Below are 23,783 nucleotides of genomic sequence, written 5' to 3'. Positions count from 1 at the left end.
ATTCTATATGGCCACCCCGACTGGTCGGACCCGGAGAGTAGAGCTGGCCCGGGAGAGAGGCGTTCATCCGCAGTCGCTACCTCTGGATCCCTCTTATGTAGTGCCTGGGTCTTCCTGGTCAGCAGGAAGGGCGTAGCCATGCCGGCCACGCGACTGTGATCCTCTGCCATCAAATGCCCTTAATTGCAGGTGCGAATCAAGCTATACTGTGGCATCACCACTTTAATCTAGGGCAGAATGATCCCGATTCTCTAGCCTCTGCTGGGTGTGCTCCAGTGCCGTGGTGACCCACGGCTGCACCCTGCCGTTGACATGCACAGCCTGCGACCCGGCCCGCCTCGGAAGCCCTGCGGTAACAGAGGCCATGGGTGAACCCGAGGCCGTGAGGCTACCAAGCCTCCCGCCGGGCCGCCTAGACATCGCTGCGACGGACCGGAACCTGCTGCCCACCAGTTGCATTAGGGTGCGATGTATGGACAGTGTAGTAGCGTGCTGACTGCAGTGTGCCGCCGCGTGGAGCACGTGGTCTAACTGGGAGAGACTGCGCGCTCGGAAAGCATCGGCTGAGCGCCCGCCGTCTCTGGTATGCCATCTTGAAGCATCTCCCACTTCTTCCTGTACCTACACTCGGAGGGCACTGGCCGGGACCTGTGGAGCACCACACATCTAGGCTGCCAAGGAGACCGCAGGGTGGGGAGCATGCCCTGATGACATCTGCAGCGACAAAAGCACTCGTTGCCGCTTCGGGCCTGGTGCGGCTCTGGTGACGAACCTGGCTGGGGGACACATAAATACACTATCGATGCAGCCACTTGGCCGCAGTTTCGGCCTTTGTAAAGACGCTGGAGTGCTGCCCCTCACTGAGGCAAGTGCATGGACTGTGACTCTGCACAATTTCAGCGATTACAACTGTGCACAACTGCTTTATGCTTGACTCCAGGAGCATTCCCCCTTGGTTTGTTAACTATGTAGTGTTTGGGCCCTGGGCCCCCATGCTACTAAAAAGATACGACACGGACACAGTTTGGTGGTATCTTGAACTGGCCCTGGGCACGTGCGCCCGGCCCATTTTATTGCCAGGGTCACCTGACCGGTGACGCCTGTGTTGGGTGGGTGTGGGGTGTATGTGGGAGGCCAGCCCTCAGCAGAGAGGCTGGCCAAACACTAGAACGTGTCCAGCAGGACACTACAAACTACTGGCCTGATTCCATTATTTCCTTTAGAGTTGAGTGGGCTGGGACCAAGCATGCCTGTGGCAGTTCTCCCTTGGGCATTATATTGCTCATATTTCTTGCAGTCAGAGCCGGCACACTATGCTCCCGTAGTTGTGTGTGGACCACTTAAGCAGAATTTCACACCAGTGTACACATTGTTGAACTATCTGCCTCCCGAGGGGCAAGCGGTGCCCTGCCCGCATACCGCACTTATTTAACCTCAACAGTTCACCATGGGTCGGGGGGACCCAAAGGAACGCAAGCTGACATTCAAGCGCACCAGAGAGCCTGAACGCAAAGACACTGCAGAGTGTGCATGGGGTGTTGCGGCGGACCCACCAGGTGGCGACTCCTCCTCGGATATGACTACCATTATAACCAAACTACATGCAGGCTTTAGGGCCATTGATGCGCTACTCAACACCCTGACGACTCGCATAGCGTAACAACTAGATTGCCAAAAACAGCAGCTGGGCAGGGCTGAAAACCGCATTTCGACCCTGGAGGATGACGCCAGACATGTACGGAAATGGCTGCAAAAAGTTGAAAAGGGCTTAAAAGCGGTGGCAATAAAAAATGAAGACCTCGAGGTGCGATCTCGACAAAACAATCTACGCATTATTACCCTCAGGGAGGCCATGGACACTGGCTGCATGGATCACTTTATCGAACGCCTTCTCCTAGATCTGTTTGGGCGTGACAAATTTTGTTCTACATACTCTGTGCAGCGGGCGCATAGGTCCCTGGGCCCCAGACCACCACCCAGCAGACCACCACGGCCTGTCATAGCATGATTGCTAAATTACAGTGCCGTGATACCACTCTGAGATGGGCGCCTGAGGCTGGGACAGTTACTTTTCAGGGTATGCACATTTCATTCTTCCCAGATTACACCATTGCCATACAAGGTGCCCATTGCAAATTCAAAGATGCCACGGCCGCGCTACGCTAACTGGGGCTCACATTTGCTATGTTATATCCAGCTAGCCTGCGGGTGCAGGTGGAAGGCAAAGCTCATTTTTTTGAAAATCTGGAGGATGTGATGGCCTTATGTAAACTGTACAGGAACACAATTGTCTGAACTGAGACAGGGCCCCACTGTTTCCCACCACATCACAACAAATGTCCCAGGGGTCCGAACAGGCTGCACTGGACTGGATTACAATGGTGGTTTCGCTGAAACCTGTATACTGGTTCGGCCCCCTGACCATATTGCCGACTTCTAGCCTAATTGCCACCATGCTTGTGTTTTGCAGCCCCACAAATACTTCAGACTTCTCTGCACAGAGTGAGGTGGTCGTAGTGTTGCCACCCCCCCCCCCCCCCCCCAGGCGTGTATCACCCCTACACTGGCTTACTTATTGTTTTGTTAAAGTGGATGTTGTTTTCCAGTATTTCGGTATTCACTGGGCACAGTTGGGTGGAAGTTATATGTTTGTCTTGTTGGTTTTGTATGATCATCGCAGATTCAGATGTCTGACCTACACAGATACTGTAACACAACGGGTATACATGGCACGCACACATCCTGCATTACACATGCAATTACACAAGAACCATGATGCCACGCTAGAACTGAAATTCATGACTCAGAACATCAGAGGCATCAGCAACCTGCGCAAAGGTAAGCTGGTCCTCCAATATCTCACCAGGCAGGGGATAAACATTGCTTCACTTCAGGAGAACAACCTATCCTCTAAAGGGCCACTACCTTAGGTAGGTGCATGCCCTTTGGGATGCCTCAAGCCTCCTGTGAGGCGAATGCCCAGGATACACATTTTACTCAGCGCCCAACGATACCTGGTCCCAGATCACTGGATACTATCCACCACTGCTATGCCCTGGCTTGGAGAGATCAGCAATCTACTGCAAACGCTGTCAGATCATTCCCCCGTGCACTTGGGGGCTCGGATCCCTTACAGCAGTGGTTAAGAGCGCTACTGGCGATTCCCATGCTCGGCTTTAATGGACGCAGCATTTTGTGATGAGCTCCTTGCCTCCACCACTGACAACTTTGACCTGAACAAGGACTCGGTATCAACACAAGCAGTCCTCTGGGAAGCCTTTAAAGTTTATATAAGGGGTATTGTAATCTCCAAACACTCTGGGTTTTGAAGGCAATTCATAGCTCGCTTACCCGATTCGAAAACGATCTCCAAGCTATTGATGACCCTTACTCAGTCTCTCGCAACGGTCATCAGTTGGCCAAATGACATTTGCTCCTCGAGGTATTAAGGGAAACCGTGGAGTGAGAAGTTTTGTTCCTTGATAAATAAATACACCAAGGCTTGACAATACGACGAGGGAGAGAGGCAAGGCTGCACCCTGGACCGACTCCTCTGTACCCCTCAAGGCAGTCCTCATATCCTAGAGCTCATAGACGCCAGTACTAGGCTTACCGACAATAAAGAGATTCTGCAGGAACTGCTTCTTTACTATACAGCATTATATAGCACACAGGGATCTTGCCAGGATGCAGCTCTAGCTGAATATCTATCTGAGATGGCAATGGTCTGGCTTTCACTCCCCCAACAACAATTGCTCAACTAACTCATTGCTTGTGAAGAAATCATCGAAGCCATTGATGCACTGGCAGGTTCCAGAGACCCGGGACTGGAAGGCCTTATGGGCTCCGTTTATAAAATGTATAAACAAGTACTCGCCCCTCACCTCCTAGAGATGTATGCAAAATCCTTGGAGAATGGCAGTCTCCCCCATCCCTCTGCAAAGCAGTCATAATGTTGCTTCCTAAACATGGTAAGGACCCCCTACGATGCACGCCTTACCGCCCGCTCACCCGGATGAATTTCGATACAGAAATACTGGTGAAAATATTGGCCACATGCTGGTCCCTACTGCTTGACCAGTTATACCTCCACTACAATCAGGTTTAATACCTGGGTGCCCCACTTCTCATAATTTGCATATCATCTTCGCAGTACTCCACTGAATCTCACCCGGTGTGCCTGCAGAGGTCTCCTTTCTCGACGCAGAGAAACCATTTGATTCCATCAAGTGGCCATTTCTACTGGCCATCCTGTGTAAGTTGGGAATCGCCTTCAGTTTTGTATCTCTGATAGAACCATTGGCCTGAATGTGTGCCTGTGGCCATGTATACAAAAGTTCTATTACCGGCCCATTCAATATTACAAGAGGGACTAGACAGGGTTGTCCCCTATCACCAATTCTTTTTATCATGGCTATGGACCCATTGATCCGCCTCCTTCACGAAAAACATCTCCAACGCAGACTGTAAACTTTGCACTACTCACCCGTTAGGGTCTCACGGCGCTGTACGCATACCGCTGTGGAACCCCTCCTGGCTTTTCCCTGTGAGGCACCCACTCCTGGACAGCCCCAGGTTGAAGCCAGGCATCTAAGTGCTGTTAGGGCCATTGTGGAGATTAAGCAAGCTATTGCCCAGAGTTACAGAGTGGGACCCATTAATTAGGCACCGAAGCGAGAATTATCTGTTCCAAGGGAATTGAGCCCAAGACCCGCCAAGGGGGGGAATTGAACCCTGGTCCCGGGCCAGATCTCTGCATCAGGGTCTGCCGCTCTAACCATTGTATCACACTTCTCCACTTACTACACCACCCCAGGTTGGACCCAGCCATATGCATGTCAGTCTTGACCCTGTTCCTCATGGGAACAGTCCAGCCCGAACTGCCAAGCCAGGTCCTCCCTGGACCGGAAACAAGCATCCTAGGACCGGTTTCAGGGTATCACCCTTCATCAGCTAGGCCAGCTGCAGACTGCAGTTCCGCAATGGTCCCCTTCTCCTCTCTTTGTATGCGGGTGATAGTTTGCTCTTCGTCCGACACCCCGAAGAAAATATGACCCCCCCCCCCCCCTCATACAAGAGGTGACCAGATTTGGAGAGTTCTCAGGGCTTTGTATTAATTGGGGGAAAATCGAGTAGTCCCCCCCCCCCCCATAGATTCAACAAGACAATTTCCAAGCTCTTATCCACTGCAATGGAAAGCAGGCCCTATTCACTATTTGAGCATCTGGTCACATAGTGACAAGGAACAAATCGTTCAGTTGAGCTATGACCCTGTGATCAACCTCTTAAACTTCGAGATCGAGTGATGGTATCATCTCCCGCTATCTTTGGCGGGACGCTCCACCATCATTAAGATGGTGGTGGTCCCCAAACCCTCTTTTGTATCTATTTCGGAATATTCCAATTCCTCTCACTAATGCCCCTTTTGTAACCATCAAAACTTTAGTGCTTCATTTGATATGGGCGGGCCGTCGGCCCTGGGTTGGTTGGGAGACATTAGTGCTGCCCTATAATAGGGGTGGATTTGGGGTCCCTCATTTTCAGCTTTACTATCTAGGCTTAGTATCAATTTTCACATCACTTGTTTCATCCAGATGCCCGCCTATCCTACGCCATCCCAGAGTGTGATCAGGTGTTCCCTGTGCCATTAGCTTCCATACTTCCGCTGGGTATCCCGATGAGCTGGGTATATATACAACCTCTCTGCACCACCTGCTGGGCGTGGAAGCAACTACTCCGTTTTCTTGGGGGAAACCTCCTCTATTCTTCAGCACTTCCACTGTTTAACAATCAGTAGCTACCCCCTACTCATGATAAATTAGTACAATGAAGTTTCTTACAGCTCCATACAATAGGTGACTTATTTCCTGAGGGGCATGCCCGGTCACATGGTGATGATATTCTATTTGCAAATGGCTCATTGCTTGATCACTTTGCCTTACGCCGCGTCTACAGCGCTTTGCACACCCGGATTCCCACATACCCCCTCGCCCCAGGCGATTTTTCTCCTCAGACTTTGGTAATTAATAATTTCAAGGGAAGAAGACTATTGTCTACATTATATCATACTTCGATCGGATTGCTACCGGCTTGGGACTCCTGGCTGAGGGAAAGGTGGGAACAAGATTTAGGGCTCCAACTGTCAGACAAGACACAGAACTCTTGCTGCACTCAAACTAAGCTGATCGCCCCCCCAACCATAAACATAAATTGATACACTACAAATTCCTCAGACGCACCTACCTCTCGCTCAGCACTTTGGCCAAATGGGATCCCTTTTCATCCTTTCCTTGCCCGAAATGTGGGGCCCCCGATGCCGACTTTTCTCATGACATGGAATTGTGAGCACATTGGAGAGCTGTGTTCTCGCAACTATCCATGATGTTTTACATATCAATTGTACTAGCCCTTTTTATGGCCCTACTGGGCTACACAGCCGAGATACCACCTGGAGTCCACCGATTTGCAGCAACAATGCTATTACTGGCTGGAAGGGAGATTGCCCAACACTGGGGTAGCAAACGCTGCCCAACCATGACTGTCTGCAACCTGTGAGGTTTACAGATCCCTTTTACCTCCTCTTTCTAGCCCACATGACATATGACAACCCCTCAAAAATGATTTGGCGCTGCAAAAAAGCTCTTATGATGACTGAATGCAATCGGTTCATAACTTCATAGTCACGCTTAGATATCTCCCTGCCCACCTTACAGACCAGATTATTTGCATGACATTACTCATATTCTAACACCGGTTGCCTCGGATGTCGCAATTCAGTTCATTTTGTTCCCCACCTTCACTGCTATTATAATACTTAACGTACCTGACTGTGCACTAATATGTACGTGTTGATATGATGTAGCAGTTATGTCATATGTTTCCATACACAGATATAGTGATGATCTGTTTTTGTGTTCATAGCAAAATAATAAAGATTAAAAAAAAGGGGGGGGGGGGGGGGGGGGGTTCTTTCCCATACCTGAGCTGTCTCCATTAGGCATCTCCCACGTTTGGCATCCCTCTACCCATTCATAGTCAACCCAGCGTGTGAGGTCTCCCTGCCATTTCGCAAAGGTGCAAGGCCCTGACATTTGTACCATTGAGGGTTATTAGCCTCTTGGCCAGTATCAGGGCAAGGTCTATGAATTTGGTGGCTACTTTGTGTTTAGCTGGTCAGGAGAAAAGGCTTAAGTGGCTAGTTGCAGGGGAGAGATCCACATTACGGCCTGTAATCTCAATGGTGATCATTAGCATTTCTGCTCAGATATCTATGTGATGTAGGCAATTCCACATCATTTGCAACAGCTCAACCCCTTCTTCACCGCAGCGAGGGCACGTTGCAAGGGTGGCATGAAAATAGTGATTAATTTTGCCCAGCATAAGCTACACTCCATGGAGGTAAAATAAATCAATTAGTTTAAATTGGGCATTTTCCAAAACCCGCCGTATGTAGGTAAGGATCTGTGTCAGAGATTGGGTCACCAATATTATCCAACCAGAGCAGTGAGCCAAATATTCAAACCGCACCAACTCCTTGTCCCAGATATTACATTATGTTGTGCTCCCAAACCAGGCACATACTGCTCCCAGAGTGCAACCAATAATGGTCCAAAATCTGTGAAATGCATTTGGAGGTACACCAACAAAGTTCATATAGGAAGTATTCATCTAAATGTGTTTCTCCAATGGGATATTTTACTCTCTTCAATATAATAGACAATAGCCAACGCGTTTCGCTCACCACCTGTGAAATTCCTCCGGGCATCACTATTTTTGTTTGCGCAGAAGGTTGAAGTTTCCTGTTACACCGCCTACAAGTTCTCAAACGCATATATTCCCTTGTATTATTCCTTCGGACAAAGTATATTAATTCCAGTTCGAATCAAATAACAGCTATAACAAGCCACCCTGCAGCACTGCTTCCTTTCCATACACTTAGACAAACGCCACAATGAGTTTGGGTCACCAATATTTGCTGCCCATTTGTCACGCAAGTCCAACAAGGGGGTGAGAAAATCCCCTGTAGAGCACTGGAGAGGCTAGCGACAGCTTTATGTCCACCTGAGGTGGTGCACACGGTAAGACATTCCCTATGTGTCATGGGTTCAGTTTCTCCTTCCTTCCATCTCTGCTGCAGCACAACAGAGGGCGCTCCGTGTAGCAAAATTTGACCCACTGGTAGGTTATATGCAGTCTGCAGGTCCTCAACGGACTGTAGTAATCCCCCCGCATACAGGTCTCCAAGCGTTTTGATGCCTACTGTCATCCACTCCACCAGTAACGATCGAGCTCCAGCTGGCAGGAGGACCAAAAGCCAGCTGAGGGGTATTGCCAGGCGATTGTTTTAGTCTTTTGTAAGCACTGGAGTCAACAGTGTTCACCCACTGCCTGTTGGCTCCCTGGACTAGTCCCCATCCTCCTTGGTTCCAGGATCAATCAAGCTAGCAATTGTGTCATAGGCGTTCCCGTCTCCGTCTCCCCTCTGACCCTGGCCACTGGCAATCACGTCACCCACTGAAATTGTGTGGCCAAATAATATGATTCAAGGTCAGAGGAAGTGGATACATTACATAACAATGTCTGAATTGAGGTTCAAGAAACAGAATCAAGATGCATAACCCCGCAGCCCTCCCATGTTAGTATTTCCACTCCCCCACAAGTCTCTCTTGAAAAAGGATTAAAGGTGGTCATTACAACCTCGGCGGTCTTTTTACAAGACCGCCAAGGGACCGACGTGCGGAAGACCGCCAGTAGTGGCGGTTTGCCATTCGGCGTATTATGACTGTTGGCTGCTCTCCATCCTTTTTCAGACAGAGAGCCACCAACAGCCATACTGGCGGGGAAGTGGAGGTTGCCCCACGTCCACGTCCACGCCAACAGAACACTGCCCACTGAATCACGTCCTGTAATTCAGCGCAGCGGTGTTCTGTTGGCGGTGTGGTGTCGGGGGAGCAGACCCCCATGGCTCCCGTCCCCTCCCGGAGGTTCGACGGAACAGGTAAGTCGATCGTCCGTTAGGGGTGGGGGGGGGGGGGGGGTGTTGTGTGGGTGCATGGGTGTGTGCATCTGTGTATGTAGAGGGGGTGTGTGAGTGCGTGTATGCTTACGGGGATGTTGCGTGTTTTGGGAATGGGTGCGTGTATGGCTGTATGGATGTGTGCGTGTATGTATGTATGTGGGTGTGCGTGTCTGACTGTGTGTGGATGTAGGCATGTATGTCGGTGTGTGTGTTGGTGGTGCCTGTGTGTGTGTGTGTGTTGGTGGGGTGTGTGTGTGTGTGTGTGTGTGTGTGTGTGTGTGTGTGTGTTCTGTGATGCTGGGGGTCGGGGTGGGGAGGGGGGCCCTGCCACCTTTGGGGGTGGCGGAGACCCCTATCAGTGCCAGGGAAGGAATTCGCTGGCACGGATAGTGCTTACCGCCATGGATTTCATGGCGGTTCCAACCGCAGGAAATCCACAGCAGTAAGCCGAGTCAAAATACCGGCGGCGGTATAGTGACACCGCCCTGGCGGGCGGAACGGAGAACCGGCGGATGACCATGGCGGTAACCGCCATGGTCATAATACAACCAAAAAAAAAGACCGCCAGCCTGTTGGCGGTCTTACCGCCGCTTCTCCGCCTTCCACCAGGGTCATAATGACCCTCAAAGTCTGTAACTGGTCACATGAGGCTGTAGGTGGCTATTCCTTGTAGGTGTGAATACCTTGTTTGCATGAAGGTGAGCGGGTCGGGCCCCTTCCATGCTGTTATCATGCTGGGCAGCAACTGTAAAAGCAAGTGGACTATCAAGTAATGGATACCTAATGCACATAAGAACATTTGTATGGTGAAATGAAGTGCCTGGGACGCTATTGCAGCTATATGGAAATTAAGCGCTCCAGCTCAGGAAGTTATTTATATGGAACTGTGCATTATGGGAGTTGGAGTTTGGTTACTGAAGTCACATGACTATTTAAAAAGCACTGGCTTGGATTTTAACATGGACTGGTGCCTGGGCTTTTCGTGTTTGGGATATATATATATATATTATATATATATGGAAAATGTCACTTACCCAGTGTACATCTGTTCGTGGCATTAGTCGCTGCAGATTCACATGCTGTGCACATCCCGCCTCGGAGTGTTACAAGTTGTTTTTCTTCAAAGAAGTCTTTTCGAGTCACGAGACCGAGGGACTCCTCCCATTTCGACTCCATTGTGCATGGGCGTCGACTCCAGCTTAGATTGTTTTCCCCGCAGAGGGTGAGGTAGGAGTTGTGTATACCAGTAATAGTGCCCATGCAATGGAGTGAATGCGTATGTACATAATGAAGTTTAAAGTAATAGATTTACAAATGTACAAATGTTCAAGATCTACTTCTAAACGGCTACAGGCTCCCGGGGAGGCGTGTGGGCGCATGTGAATCTGCAGCGACTAATGCCACGAACAGATGTACACTGGGTAAGTGACATTTTCCGTTCGATGGCATGTGTAGCTGCAGATACACATGCTGTGCATAGACTAGTAAGCAGTTATCTCCCCAAAAGCGGTGGTTCAGCCTGTAGGAGTTGAAGTAGTTTGAAATAATGTTCTTAGTACAGCTTGACCTACTGTTGCCTGTTGTGCAGTTAACACATCTACACAGTAGTGCTTGGTAAATGTATGAGGCGTAGACCATGTTGCTGCCTTACATATTTTGTTCATTGGAATATTTCCTAGAAAGGCCATGGTAGCACCTTTCTTTCTGGTTGAGTGTGCCTTTGGTGTAATAGGCAGTTCTCTTTTAGCTTTAAGATAGCAGGTTTGAATGCACTTAACTATCCAAAAGGTGGACCCATGAGTCGTGTTAAGACAATGTTGAGGTTCCATGAAGGAACTGGTGGTGTTCTTGGTGGTATAATTCTCTTTAGGCCTTCCATAAACGCTTTTATGACTGGTATCCTAAATAATGAAGTTGAGTGCGTAATTTGCAGGTAAGCTGAAATTGCAGTAAGATGTATTTTAATGGAAGAGAAAGCTAGTTTTGATTTTTGCAAATGTAGTAAGTATCCTACTATATCTTTTGCAGATGCGTGTAAAGGTTGAATTTGATTATTATGGCAGTAATAAACAAATCTTTTCCACTTATTTGCATAGCAGTGTCTAGTGGTAGGTTTTCTAGCTTGTTTTATGACCTCCATACATTCCTGTGTGAGGTCTAAGTGCCCGAATTCTAGGATTTCAGGAGCCAAATTGCTAGATTCAGCGATGCTGGATTTGGATGTCTGATCTGTTGTTTGTGTTGTGTTAACAGATCTGGTCTGTTTGGTAGTTTGACATGAGGTACTACTGAAAGGTCTAGTAGTGTTGTGTACCAAGGTTGCCTTGCCCATGTTGGTGCTATTAGTATGAGTTTGAGTTTGTTTTGACTCAACTTGTTTACTAGATATGGAAGGAGAGGGGGGAAAAGCGTACGCAAATATCCCTGACCAGTTCATCCATAGTGCATTGCCCTGAGACTGATGTTGTGGGTACCTGGATGCGAAGTTTTGGCATTTTGAGTTTTCTTTTGTTGCAAATAGATCTATTTGTGGCGTTCCCCAAATTCGGAAGTACGTGTTCAGTATTTGGGGGTGAATTTCCCATTCGTGGATCTGTTGGTGATCCCGAGAGAAATTGTCTGCTAACTGATTCTGAATCCCTGGAATCAAAATTGTGCTATTAGGCGAATGTGGTTGTGAATCGCCCAATGCCATATTTTTTGTGTCAGGAGACACAACTGTGTCGAGTGTGTTCCTCCCTGTTTGTTTAGGTAATACATTGTTGTCATGTTGTCTGTCTTGACAAGAGTGAATTTGTGGGTTATTATGGGTTGAAATGCTTTCAGCGCTAGAAATACCGCTAACAGTTCTAAGTGGTTTATATGAAACTGTCTTTGCTGAATGTCCCATTGTCCTTGGATGCTGTGCTGATTGAGGTGTGCTCCCCACCCTGTCATGGATGCATCTGTCGTTATTACGTATTTTGGCACTGGGTCTTGAAAAGGCCGCCCTTGGTTTAAATTTATACTGTTCCACCATTGAAGCGAGATGTATGTTTGGCGGTCTATCAACACCAGATCTAGAAGTTGACCCTGTGCTTGTGACCATTGTGATGCTAGGCACTGTTGTAAGGGCCGCATGTGCAGCCTTGCGTTTGGGACAATGGCTATGCATGAAGACATCATGCCTAGCAGTTTCATTACCAATTTGACCTGTATCTTTTGGTTTGGATACATGGCTTGTATTACATTGTGAAATGTTTGGACTCTTTGTGGACTTGGAGTGGCAATTCCTTTTACTGTGTTGATTGTTGACCCTAGGTATTGCTGTGTTTGACACGGCAGAAGGTGTGACTTTGAGTAATTGATTGAGAAACCTAGTTTGTGTAGGGTTTCTATGACATAATTTGTGTGTTGTGAACACTGTATTTGCGTGTTGGTTTTGATTAACCAATCGTCTAGGTACGGGAACACATGTATTTGCTGCCTTCTGATATGTGCAGCTACTACTGCTAGACATTTTGTAAAAACTCTTGGCGCAGTTGTTATTCCGAATGGCAACACTTTGAATTGGTAATGTATCCCTTGGAATACAAACCTTAGGTACTTTCTGTGTGAAGGATGTATTGGTATATGGAAATATGCATCCTTTAGATCCAGTGTTGTCATGTAGTCTTGTTGTTCGAGCAGTGGGATTACTTCTTGTAATGTAACCATGTGAAAGTGGTCTGATTTGATGTATGTATTTAATATTCTGAGATCTAGTATAGGTCTTAGACTTTTGTCTTTTTTGGGTATCAGAAAAGTACAGTGAGTAAACTCCTGTGTTTAGTTCTTGTTTTGGTACTAATTCTATTGCCTCTTTTTGGAGCAATGCTTGAACTTCTAATCCTAGAAGATTTATATGTTGTTTTGACATACTGTGTGTTTTCGGTGGGACTGTTGGAGGGAATTCGAGAAATTCTATGCAATAACCATGCTGGATAATTGCTAGTACCCAAGTATCTGTTGTTATCTCCTCCCAATGTTTGTAAAATTGGCTTAGTCTTCCCCCCACAGGTGTTATGTGATGGGGATGTGTGACTTGTAAGTCACTGCTTATTTTGAGGAGTTTTGGGGCTTTGGAATTTTCCTCTATTTTTTGGGAATTGTCCCCCTCTATATTGCCCCCAAAAACTTCCCCGCTGATATTGGCTTTGGTAAGTGGGCCTTGTTTGTGATTTCTGTAGGTTGTCCTCGAAACCCTCCCCTAAAAGGTATTTTGCGAAATGTGCCTCTGCTCTGCGGGGAGTAGAGTGCGCCCATGGCTTTTGCTGTATTAGTGTCTTTCTTGAGTTTATCAATAGCAGTGTCGACTTCCGGCCCAAACAACTGCTGTTCATTAAATGGCATATTTAGCACGGCTTGTTGAATTTCCGGCTTGAACCCTGACGTGCGCAGCCATGCGTGCCTTCTTATTGTTATTGCAGTATTTACTGTCCTTGCAGCCGTATCTGCTGCATCCATTGAAGACCGTATCTGATTATTAGAGATACTTTGTCCTTCTTCCACCACTTGTTGTGCTCTTTTTTGGGAACTCCTTGGGTAAGTGTTCTATCAAATGTTGCATCTCATCCCAGTGAGCTCTATCATATCTTGCCAAAAGTGTTTGTGAATTGGCAATGCGCCATTGGTTTGCTGCTTGTGCTGCAACCCTTTTGCCCGCAGCATCAAATTTGCGACTCTCTTTGTCTGGAGGTGGTGCTCTCTTACGAGCTGCCCCAACAACTACTGTGGAGGAGTTGCTACTGGTGATGTGTGCACTGATGGTGGTGGAGTTGTTTTCCTTGCCACCTTTGCCTGTGGCTCCTTGTCCTTTTCTTGAAAGGCAAGTTTTCTTTTTATTTCAATTGGGGGAAGAGTGGTTATCTTCCCTGTGTCTTGTTGAATGTGGAGCCTCCTTGGAGTATAGTCTGGCTCTACTGCTTGAAGTTCCTCTCCGAATCTATGTTTTTGCATTTGGGAGGACAATCCTTGTTCCTCTGTATAGGAACCTGTTTTCGGCTCCGAGGCTGGATGTTTCGGAACCGAAACTTTTTCAGACGTCTTTTTAGGCTCTGAAGAAACCTTTGTAATTTTCGGCGTGGTGGTGTCTCGGTGTCGAATTTGTTCGGTGCCGCTGTGCCGAAATTTCTCTGAGCCGATGTCTCGGGTCCGAGATTGCTGTGTGGCGGTATCTCGACCGGAGTCGGATGACTTAGACACCAGCGTGCCCTTTTTCGGTGCCTTGGATCGGTCACCTATTTTTTGGGTTAAGCCATGGCCTGTTGGCGGTGGCGTCCCCTGGGCTTTTGTTGACTTCTTGTGAGTCTTATGTTTCGACGTCTTACTCACGGTTTTCGGCATTTCTTCGGCCTCGAGCTCTTCCGAGTCCGACTCGTGGATAGAGAAAGCTTCCTCTTCCTCCTCGAAACGCTCTTGTCCTGTCGACGCCATCTGCAGTCTTCTGGCTCTTCGGTCTCTTAACGTCTTTCTGGACCGAAACGCTCGACAGGCCTCACAAGTATCTTCCTTGTGCTCTGGGGCCAAGCACAAGTTACAGCCCAGATGTGGATACTTGTTATGGCATTTTGGACAGAAGCGGAATGGGGTCCGTTCCATCAGCCTTGAAGTCACACGTGGCTGGGCCGACCAGGCCCCGACAGGGGAATCGAAAAAACCCCGAAGGGCCACCGGAGCTCTTCAAAATTCAGTGTTGATCTGTTGTAACTAACCCGATACCGAACGCAAACAATACCGACGTTTTTTCCGAGATTCTAACTAACTTTCCGACCCGAAACACGGAGCGAAAAGGAACACGTCCGAACCCGATGGCAGAAAAAAAACAATCTAAGATGGAGTCGACGCCCATGCGCAATGGAGTCGAAATGGGAGGAGTCCCTCGGTCTCGTGACTCGAAAAGACTTCTTCGAAGAAAAACAACTTGTAACACTCCGAGCCCAACACCAGATGGCGGGATGTGCACAGCATGTGTATCTGCAGCTACACATGCCATCGAACATATATATATGTATACACACACACACATACATACAAAAGATAGTACACACCAGGCTACATACACTAAAATAAGGACAACCCCCCCCAGCATCATCTATCTTAGCAACTGGAGAGCAGAAAAATATCCTCGTCCACAAACCATACCTTCTCCAAACCATGCACTTCAAGCTGGTGTATTTCAAACTGTATAGATTATTTACAACCTGAATATATAAATAAAACCATCCACACTGCGCAACACGATATATAGCCTTGTAGTTCACACACAACAGTAGGACAGGATATCTGTCAACCAAGGCTATCCTTGAGCTACTAACATTACAACAGCAAATCTCACAGCTTATGATACACTAGAGTGCAATATATCTCTCATCCCTAAGGCACTGAAAGAGATATCATCCAACCCAAAAACAAAGGGTATTTTTAATTACAGGATGCCAATCTACTCACAGACATGTAACCGTGAATCTCCAAACATGGTGAAGAATGTGGAATCTCTAAAATACACATATTTCAACAGCTTCATTTCTAACCCAATAAACAACTGGGTATCTTGCATGGCAAGCAAACAATTATCTCTCTGGACCCTAGTGCACTCACTCCCCATGCAGCAAAAGCAAGTGTAAGAAAAGGGACTTTTCTAAATCCCATAGATCACTGCCTAATTAAGAGCCTCATTAAGGCTTTAGTGGGCAATTTGCTAGCCTGCCATGTCAGCGAATGCCCTCAGTTGCTCATCGAGCTAGTGAGATGTCTGCGCTATTTCCAGCAGAGCTTTATCTGGCATGTTCCTCTAAACCATAATGGAATGGAGTGCAATTACCAGAAAAGAGGAGAGAGTGTAGCACCTCCCTGTTAGGACATACCTTAGTGCAACCCTATTGATTGCACCCATTGGTTTTTAATAGTATGATGTGTTTCTGTTATGGTTTTCCATCAAAGGTAAGTACCAGGTATGGCACTGATTTGTGGAGTCATTTGGATGAATGTTGAGCTCGGAGGTCCTGCCTCTCCCATTACCTCCTTGAAAAGCCTGTGGCAGCACGACAACTGGGAGGCAAATGCAGAAGGGGTTGTACTTGGTCCGGTTTGCAGAGACCTAGTAGTATGAACCCTATGACACCAGCGACAAATTTCTGCAATCACTATGATTGGGGCCCAGTGACCCTATGTCTGCCCTATGGTCTGAAACTACTCTGGGTCTCATTCTTTGTTACACAAAAAGGCTTGAATCGCACATGCAGGACTGCTGTGCGCACGGAGGTGGGAGTTTAAATACTGCTGATTAATATGGTGAACTGTGAGCAGTGGTACATGCTCTTCAGATCCATGCAGGGGGTATTTTTTCCTGTCCCAATAGCATATTTATATGATCAGCGCGAGACCAAGTTTCAAATATGTCAACACAAAGTTCTTGATGAATGAAGCTTGTGGGGTTGCCTAAGCATTTGTGAAAAAAGTTGATGTTTCAAGGTTAACACAGATTTAATTGGGACAACCTAAATCAGAGCCTCAAAGTCCTTCTAGTTAGACCCACCTTTGGAGCCTCCGGCCAATCAGACTTACAAATATTCACTATAGGCTCGGTCCATGCAGACTGTAGACATACCACTGCCACTCAGGGGAGCCATGTATTGAACGACTGCCTTTGGGCAAGATGACTTAGCATTTAAGGGCCTAACTAGTGAACAACACCTCCCCACAGAGACCCAAAGACATTGTCCCTCATTCACCCACATTCGTGCACTGTTGGTGCTTTCGCTTGCAATCGTTGTTGTTAAAAAAGGAGCTCCTCAGCTGAAATGAGCATACTTTGAAATAGGTTAACTTGCATGTTGTTCTTGACGTACATGTACCTGCAGCATCGTGGTCTTGCAAATATGCTCAAGTGGGAGGATTGATCTGACAATAGTAGGTGAGGCCTTGTAGATGCTAGCCAGCTGCAGGTGCTCTGAACAGAGACCCTTTAAGCCATGGGCAAAGCGGATAACTGCCCATGGCCCCCACCTTCCAAGGGGCCACCTTGGGCAGTGAGAACTGCTGCAATAATAACATAACAAAAGATGCAAAAAATAGAATCTTTTCCCAATTTGATAAAGCAGTAACAGTGTGCATAAAAACACATCTTCTTTTCATTTTGACAGCTAGGCATACTTCACAGACGTTCAGAGTGCATGCCGAGTCTGTCTGCCTGAGTGTTTAAGTGTTGATGTCAGTCAGTGGCAATTAAAAAATAATGTGGTCTCTTCTTCTCCCTCTACCTCACCTCTTATACCTCACTGCTCTTCCTTTAGGTCTCTTGCACTCTCTCAACATCTACATCTTTCTGTACCTATACATTTTCTCTCTTTCTCAATGTAAGTCTCTATACCCCACCTCTCTCTCTCTCTCTGTGGACCTCACTTCTATATTTGCACCGCACAATCGCGCAACAAGCTTGTCACCAAGACAACCGGGGCTCACGAGGCAGCTCGGAAAATAAACATGGGAGTGCTGCTGTAGGAGAAATCAAGAAACAAAAAGGCAGCCGAGCATATCAAAATGAAAAACGTTGTTGTACAAAACGATGAATAAACAAACCAGTAAAACTATAAAGCAGCAAATGATAGTTGATTCATTGTCGAAACAAAGAAGATTTAAAGAAGTTTATAAAAGAATGCAATGTCACAAACTGAAAATACAGCGACGAAGACACGTTCCTAACATCAGTTACAACAATCGGAAAATAAAATGTCACAAAGTTTAAACACAAGGCCAAAGAGGAAAAAAGTACATCATATACTATATTTAAAAGACCACTTACTTTTTGTATGTCCGATACACAAACTTTGGGCGCAAGATGGGAGAAATGGCTATGGAAATGGCAGCGTTATCTTAAGAAAACTTGCAAAAGATATAGGCCCTTATTATAAGATTGGCGACAAATGCTGCCTACCGCCACGGTTACGGCCACCAACATACCGTCGCCGTGGCTACCGACGGTCCATGGAATTATGACTGTAGCCGGAATTCTGCCAGAAGGCTGGCGGAATTCCAGCTACGGTCATGGCGGCGGATGGTGGTAAAGTGGCGCGTCCCGTCTCCTGCCGGAGGACCCCCTGAAAGCAGGTAAATCGGGTTTTCCGGCAGGAGAGGATGGATGGGGGGGGGGGGTTGTGTGCGTATGTCGGGGTGTGTGTGACTATTTGAATGCGTGCTTGCATGAGTGTGTGTATGTGTACGTGCATGTTGTGTCGTGTGAATGCATGTGTGCCTGGATGTATGTTTGTGAGTGTTGCTGTGAGTGTGTATGAATGTATGCATTTGTGGGTGAATGTATGTGTGTATGGGTGTGTATGTATGTGCGTATATGGGGGGATGGAGGGGAGGGTGGGGGGAGAACTTTGGGGAGGAGGGTGGGGGAGACCCCCCCCAATCAGTGCCAGGGAAGGAATTCCCTGGCACCTATAATGCCTACCGCCATGGTTTCCGTGGCAGTACAGAAATCACGGAAGCCATGGCAGTGGGCGGGGTCAAAATGCCATGGGTGGCCTAGTGACGGCCACCGGGTTGGTGACTGTAGTCTCCAGCCCGGCGGTCAGTGTGTTAACTTGCCGGTTTGGCTATGACGAATCCGCCAATGTCATAATAGTGGAGGTATGTACCGCCAGCCTGTTGGCGTTAATACCTCCACTATTACACTGACTGCCGGGGTCATAATGACCTCCATAGTGACCTGCAGGCAAGAGAGACCTAATAATAAACCTAGCAGATGACTAGGTGGAAGAACTTTTAGACACTTATCCATTCAAACAGATGCAAGCATATGAAGGAATCATTAAGTGCATACATGAGAGATTTGTATTGCGGAAAAAACTATGAAAGATGGGTATTTAATAAGACCCATCAAGGACAAATAGATACTACAGATTAGTTTTTCTAAACAAGATTGGAAAATGTAGTAACTCAGTACGACTTTTATAGGTTTATTACTGAGGAAGCAATATGGCTATGGAAGGATTTAATTCAACTACATTAGGAGTAAAATTGCTAAAGGAATTTATAAAATTGAAATATACAATGTTTAATATTAAATGAGGGCGGAATTGTATTATAAAGAAATTCAATAGCAGAACATGTGCATCATGTGAAAATGAAAGAGAAGGAAAATGTAAATATTCCCGGAAAACAGCAGCAAGACTATAAAATGCGCTGCAGGTGCGGGTTGACATTTCCACAATAAGGTCATTTCCCAACACAAGGGCAAAAATCCAACAAATGTGGGAAGTTAAACCATTTTGCGTCAATATGCAAAACGAAATTATCAATTGGCAAAAGAAGACAAAACAAAACATAAAAAATATGAAGAAGCAAACAGAGCATAAAAAGATAAATGGAAAGTATGGGTGATAAAGTAGGAAACACTTTGCCAGAAAGTGATGCACAGAAATGACTTACATGATGGCAAGCAGAGATGAGGATAAGAATAATGTGTTAGCTAGAAATAAAAAAGAAAACAGCAACAGTACAAATCCAAGTGGGAAACATCTGGTGAATTTGTGTATTAGATGGTAGTACTATCTGTAACATAATGTGTCACAAAATGTGACAAAATGGACAATAAACTGTCCCTTCAACCATCCGACATACATAATTTCCACTGGTGAGAAAGACACCCACTTGAGGATGTGAACATTTTAACAGGAAATAACCTAAGCAAAGATTACATCCACATAAGAAATACATGTCCTTTGAGGAGAAATACCCGGTGCCACTGCGCACATCACACTAGTTGCAGCGACGTTTAAATTAACCAAAGAATAGAACCAAGCAACAGTTCCATAAGACCAAAATTAAAAAAATACATAAATAAAGCTGCCTATTAATAAGGAAGTTTGACCAGGGGCTCAGAATCACAGGGGACACCAAATAACCTTTCAGAAAAAAGGTTGAAGATGGATTACAAAGGCTGCAAATATTATTAGACCAGTTTTGAGTTCAACACCTATGGGGTGTCTCCGAATGTAGCAGTTTAAAAAAAAAAAAAAAAAAAAAAGGGACTGATGAATACTCGTCTGTGTAGACATGCGAGTTCCAAATACTGCAATCAAGCGACCACTGCATGGAAATATGATAGGTTGCCTGACAGCAGCTACAGTTGTCTCAAAGTTAAATCCATGGAAAAGATACCACCAACTTATTTATGCTGGTGTCCAATCCAGATATGTAACAGAGGCTTAACCTCTGAATATCATCTGCAGCATATTTTTTTCAGGAGGTGATTAGGATCCAAAGGATGCCTCGAAATTATGTTCCAGGCTAAGAATGGCAAGCCGCCGTGCCAAGTATTTCCTGCAGGTTGGAACAATAAGTGCACTGCTGACAGAGTTTACAAAGAACTATCACAAATTTAACTGAACAGAAGAATGTGAGAAGACTTTTAACAAGATAAAGTAAGAAGTGTGGTCCGCAAGACACATGACATATTTTTGAGCATGGAATTATGCGAGGATGCCAGCCCAGTTGGCCTAGGAGCCATTTGGTCCAGCACAAACCAAGCAAAGACCCAACCAGTCATGCAGTGCCATTTGCAAGTAGAAGTTTGACATAGGTAGAGAAAGAATATTCCCAAGTGGTAAAAAGTGGTCTGGCAGTGGTTTGGGCCTGCGAACAACATCTGTATTTGCATGGAAAACTGTTTGCCATAGTTACAAGCCATCAGCCACTTCTCACCATATAAGGCAACCCCAAAACCCAAGATGCCACCAAGAATGGTAATGCGGGAAATAAGACTCCATGATTAGGACTAATCGATTGTGCACAATCCTTGTAAAGAATACAACCATGTGGATTATATTTCACATTATCTGTTGTTTAATGTTAGAAGTGAACAGAGTTGTTCAGTGAACAAGACTATATTCATTTTAAAAATTCGGGCGTCAACTGCTGAGAGAGCAACAGCAGAGGACAGAAGAGGGCTATCTAGAGGAGCTAACCATACAAGGGGTGATAAACTATTCTTCCAAATAAATGGAAACACGTTAACTCGGCTGTAAAATATTAGAGAGGAGTAAACAACAGTGAGATACTGTTGTACGAATAAATATAGAGTGCGTTAAGAATAGTGACAAGTGGCACTCTTAAGACAACAAAGATTTGTTATGTCACAAAAACTTTGCAAACAAGTTATGTGTGTGGCAAATGAAAGTCCCATGGGGTTGCATCAACAAAGAAGCTGATATGGACAGTTAAAAATACAATACAGTCATATCTCTGCCAAATACCTGGGAAACCAACTGTGCCTGCAAACCTCACAATGTTAGAGGTCCCAAAAGAAGTATGGTGTTCGGTCCTATTGATAACATACCACAGAACCAGATGAAGTGGACAGGGTTTCTCTTGCATCACTCCGAAAGCAGGGACCGGTGTCCCACTCCATATGGGAGCCTTCTCCCGTCTTCTGGGATCCCGCAAGGAGCTGAAGACCGAGCTGTGTGTTCTCACTGGTGATATTCAAGGTTCCTGACTGTTCAAAGTGTGTGATCCACTTCTGGTGCTGCTGTGCTTCCCCCGCTGAACGAGGTGCGAGTACTAATAACCCTCAAACCGGACAGTGGTTCACAGTCCGATGGGGACTAATTTCAATGTTTCACGCAGTTCAGGGGAATAAACCACAAGAGAATTAATTAGACTGAGATGACAGGTAATGGCGTTGCTGAAAGTGAAATTTCTTCGATCAAGAAAACGACACAATTTTTTTTAAATTACATATTTTATTACATCAGGCAGTTTGCCAAATGCATGACTATCAAGTGACTCAACATGCAACCAAGGGACTCTATTCCTGCAATTCTCTAAAGGGGAAGAGCCAAAGCATAAAGGTGTATTTGAGGATAACAAAAAGGCAAAACAAAAAATGAAAAGCTATGTAGATACAGAACGTCATGCTATAGATTCAGATCTGAAACCTCGGCACCTGGAATCGGAGAAACAGCCTCAAAGGAGGAAGACAGGTGCCTATTTTAGAAGTCATTCAGAGAGCCGAGTCAGAGAGTCAGATCAGAGGGAGCGAGCTAGCGGGGTCAGTGGCTGACGAACAGGCACCAATAACCAGAAACCATTCCCATCTCAAACCAGTTGTAGAGCCACGTCCGTGGCCAACAGAAAGACAGGGAAATGGAAGACACGAGGAGTTTCATTGTGCAATTGCTCGAGAAAGTGAGACTTTTTAAAACGTTCGCATATCTTCAAGGTTGATAAGGAAACCACGATACTTAATTGAGCTAATGCAGATGAACATTTAGGTAAGCAAATGTATGTGTGTGTTATGTGAGTGGACAAGTATATTTGTGTAAATGTTGGTGTTTGTCCAGTCTTTTGTTTGTTTTCTTTCCTTGCCCTTTCCTGGTGGTCATAGCTGTGTGTGTGATACGGGTTTCTTTATCTCCGTGTTAATTTAAAAAGGAGGGAGATATAGTGTCCTCTGAAGTGCGCAATGACGGGTATTCACAGAGTGCAAGAAAGGCTATGCTCTGAAGAGACACTGCTGAAGTGGTAAACACGCGGCCTGGCTTCTGCAATAAGAGACCCTCTGGGTCTGTCGCTCTGCCATTCTTCCTGCACCTCTGTGGTTCACCTCTCTCTCCAGTGCGCTCCCACGCCTCTTGCTAAGCAGACTTGATCGGATTTCACCGGAGATAAAAGTGAAAATCGTCGCGCAGAGGTTCAAGTTTCAGGGCTGCAGCAAGAATGCCAGTTGGGAGGCTGGATCCCCTTTTGTCTATAAATACGTGATCCTTTTTGCTATGTACACGTGGATTATTTTAATGTTATGCACTATTTTACCAACTCAACCTTGTGTTAAAATACCTACAGCGGGACTAATAGGCTAGTTACAAACTAAATTCTACGCAAACATCGTTGCTGAAAGCCAAAAAAATCTAGATCGTGGTGCAAAATAAATCTACAATGCTCAACCAGTTTTTCCTTTGGTGCTGTTTGGCTGATGAACGCCAAGCAATTAGACCTTTTCAGGTCGAGCGCACAAGCGCGTTGACCAGTCGTAATCATTGTCGCTTTTAACCTTGCCCATCACTCCCACTCGCTCGGGGACTTGCGTGTCACAGATCCTTTATCACTGGTAACGGTTTTACGTTTGTCCCTCTTTGGGGCACTTTTGTTGCCGCCTTACAGACTGCCCCTGTTACATGGGTAATTGCAGGATTGCTCATATGATTGAATCTGAGGGAACTACTTAATCTTGTGCGTCTCTCCTTCATGCTCATTTCTTCCATGACGCTTTGAATCGGCTCGCTTATGTCAACTGATGTGTTACTTTTTGTTTTCAATGTATTTAAGTCCAGTTCGAAATTTATAACGCCAGTAGCTCTAACTCGAGCAAATGAGAGACCCGGGGCATACAAAAACTTGTTAGCTGTTCTTGGCTTCCCCTTTTTCTGGAATTTTAAAGTATATTTTTGTGCATTGCCAGGACTTGAATTACCTGACAATGGATAATACATTAATAGGTAGCACGGGGCCCCAAAATGCCTCTTGCCAGGGCCCCAAAACCCCCCAAAAAACAATGGAGGCTGAAATAGTGGGTCTCTGCGAGTGTGGATTGGGAGCTCGAGAGTTATTGGATTCACTGATACGTGCATCTAACACCCACTCGTTCTGTGTTTTTGCCATTATTCTGCACTGAAATCAACAGGGCAACGGTTGTATGAGAAGGGATGGACAGAGGTGACCCCTAGATTACCACGAG

General features: G+C 46.2%; 1 protein-coding gene across 1 annotated transcript in view; it reads right to left on the bottom strand.

Moving 5' to 3' along the window:
- The window catches only part of LOC138296564 (glutathione S-transferase 3-like), a 113,548-nt gene that overhangs the window by 67,913 nt on the left and 21,852 nt on the right, over positions 1-23,783 (bottom strand). The window lies entirely within an intron of this gene.

This window comes from Pleurodeles waltl, chromosome 5, assembly GCF_031143425.1.
Source record: "Pleurodeles waltl isolate 20211129_DDA chromosome 5, aPleWal1.hap1.20221129, whole genome shotgun sequence".
Lineage (NCBI taxonomy): Eukaryota > Metazoa > Chordata > Amphibia > Caudata > Salamandridae > Pleurodeles > Pleurodeles waltl.
This window is presented reverse-complemented; position numbering and strand designations above follow the sequence as displayed.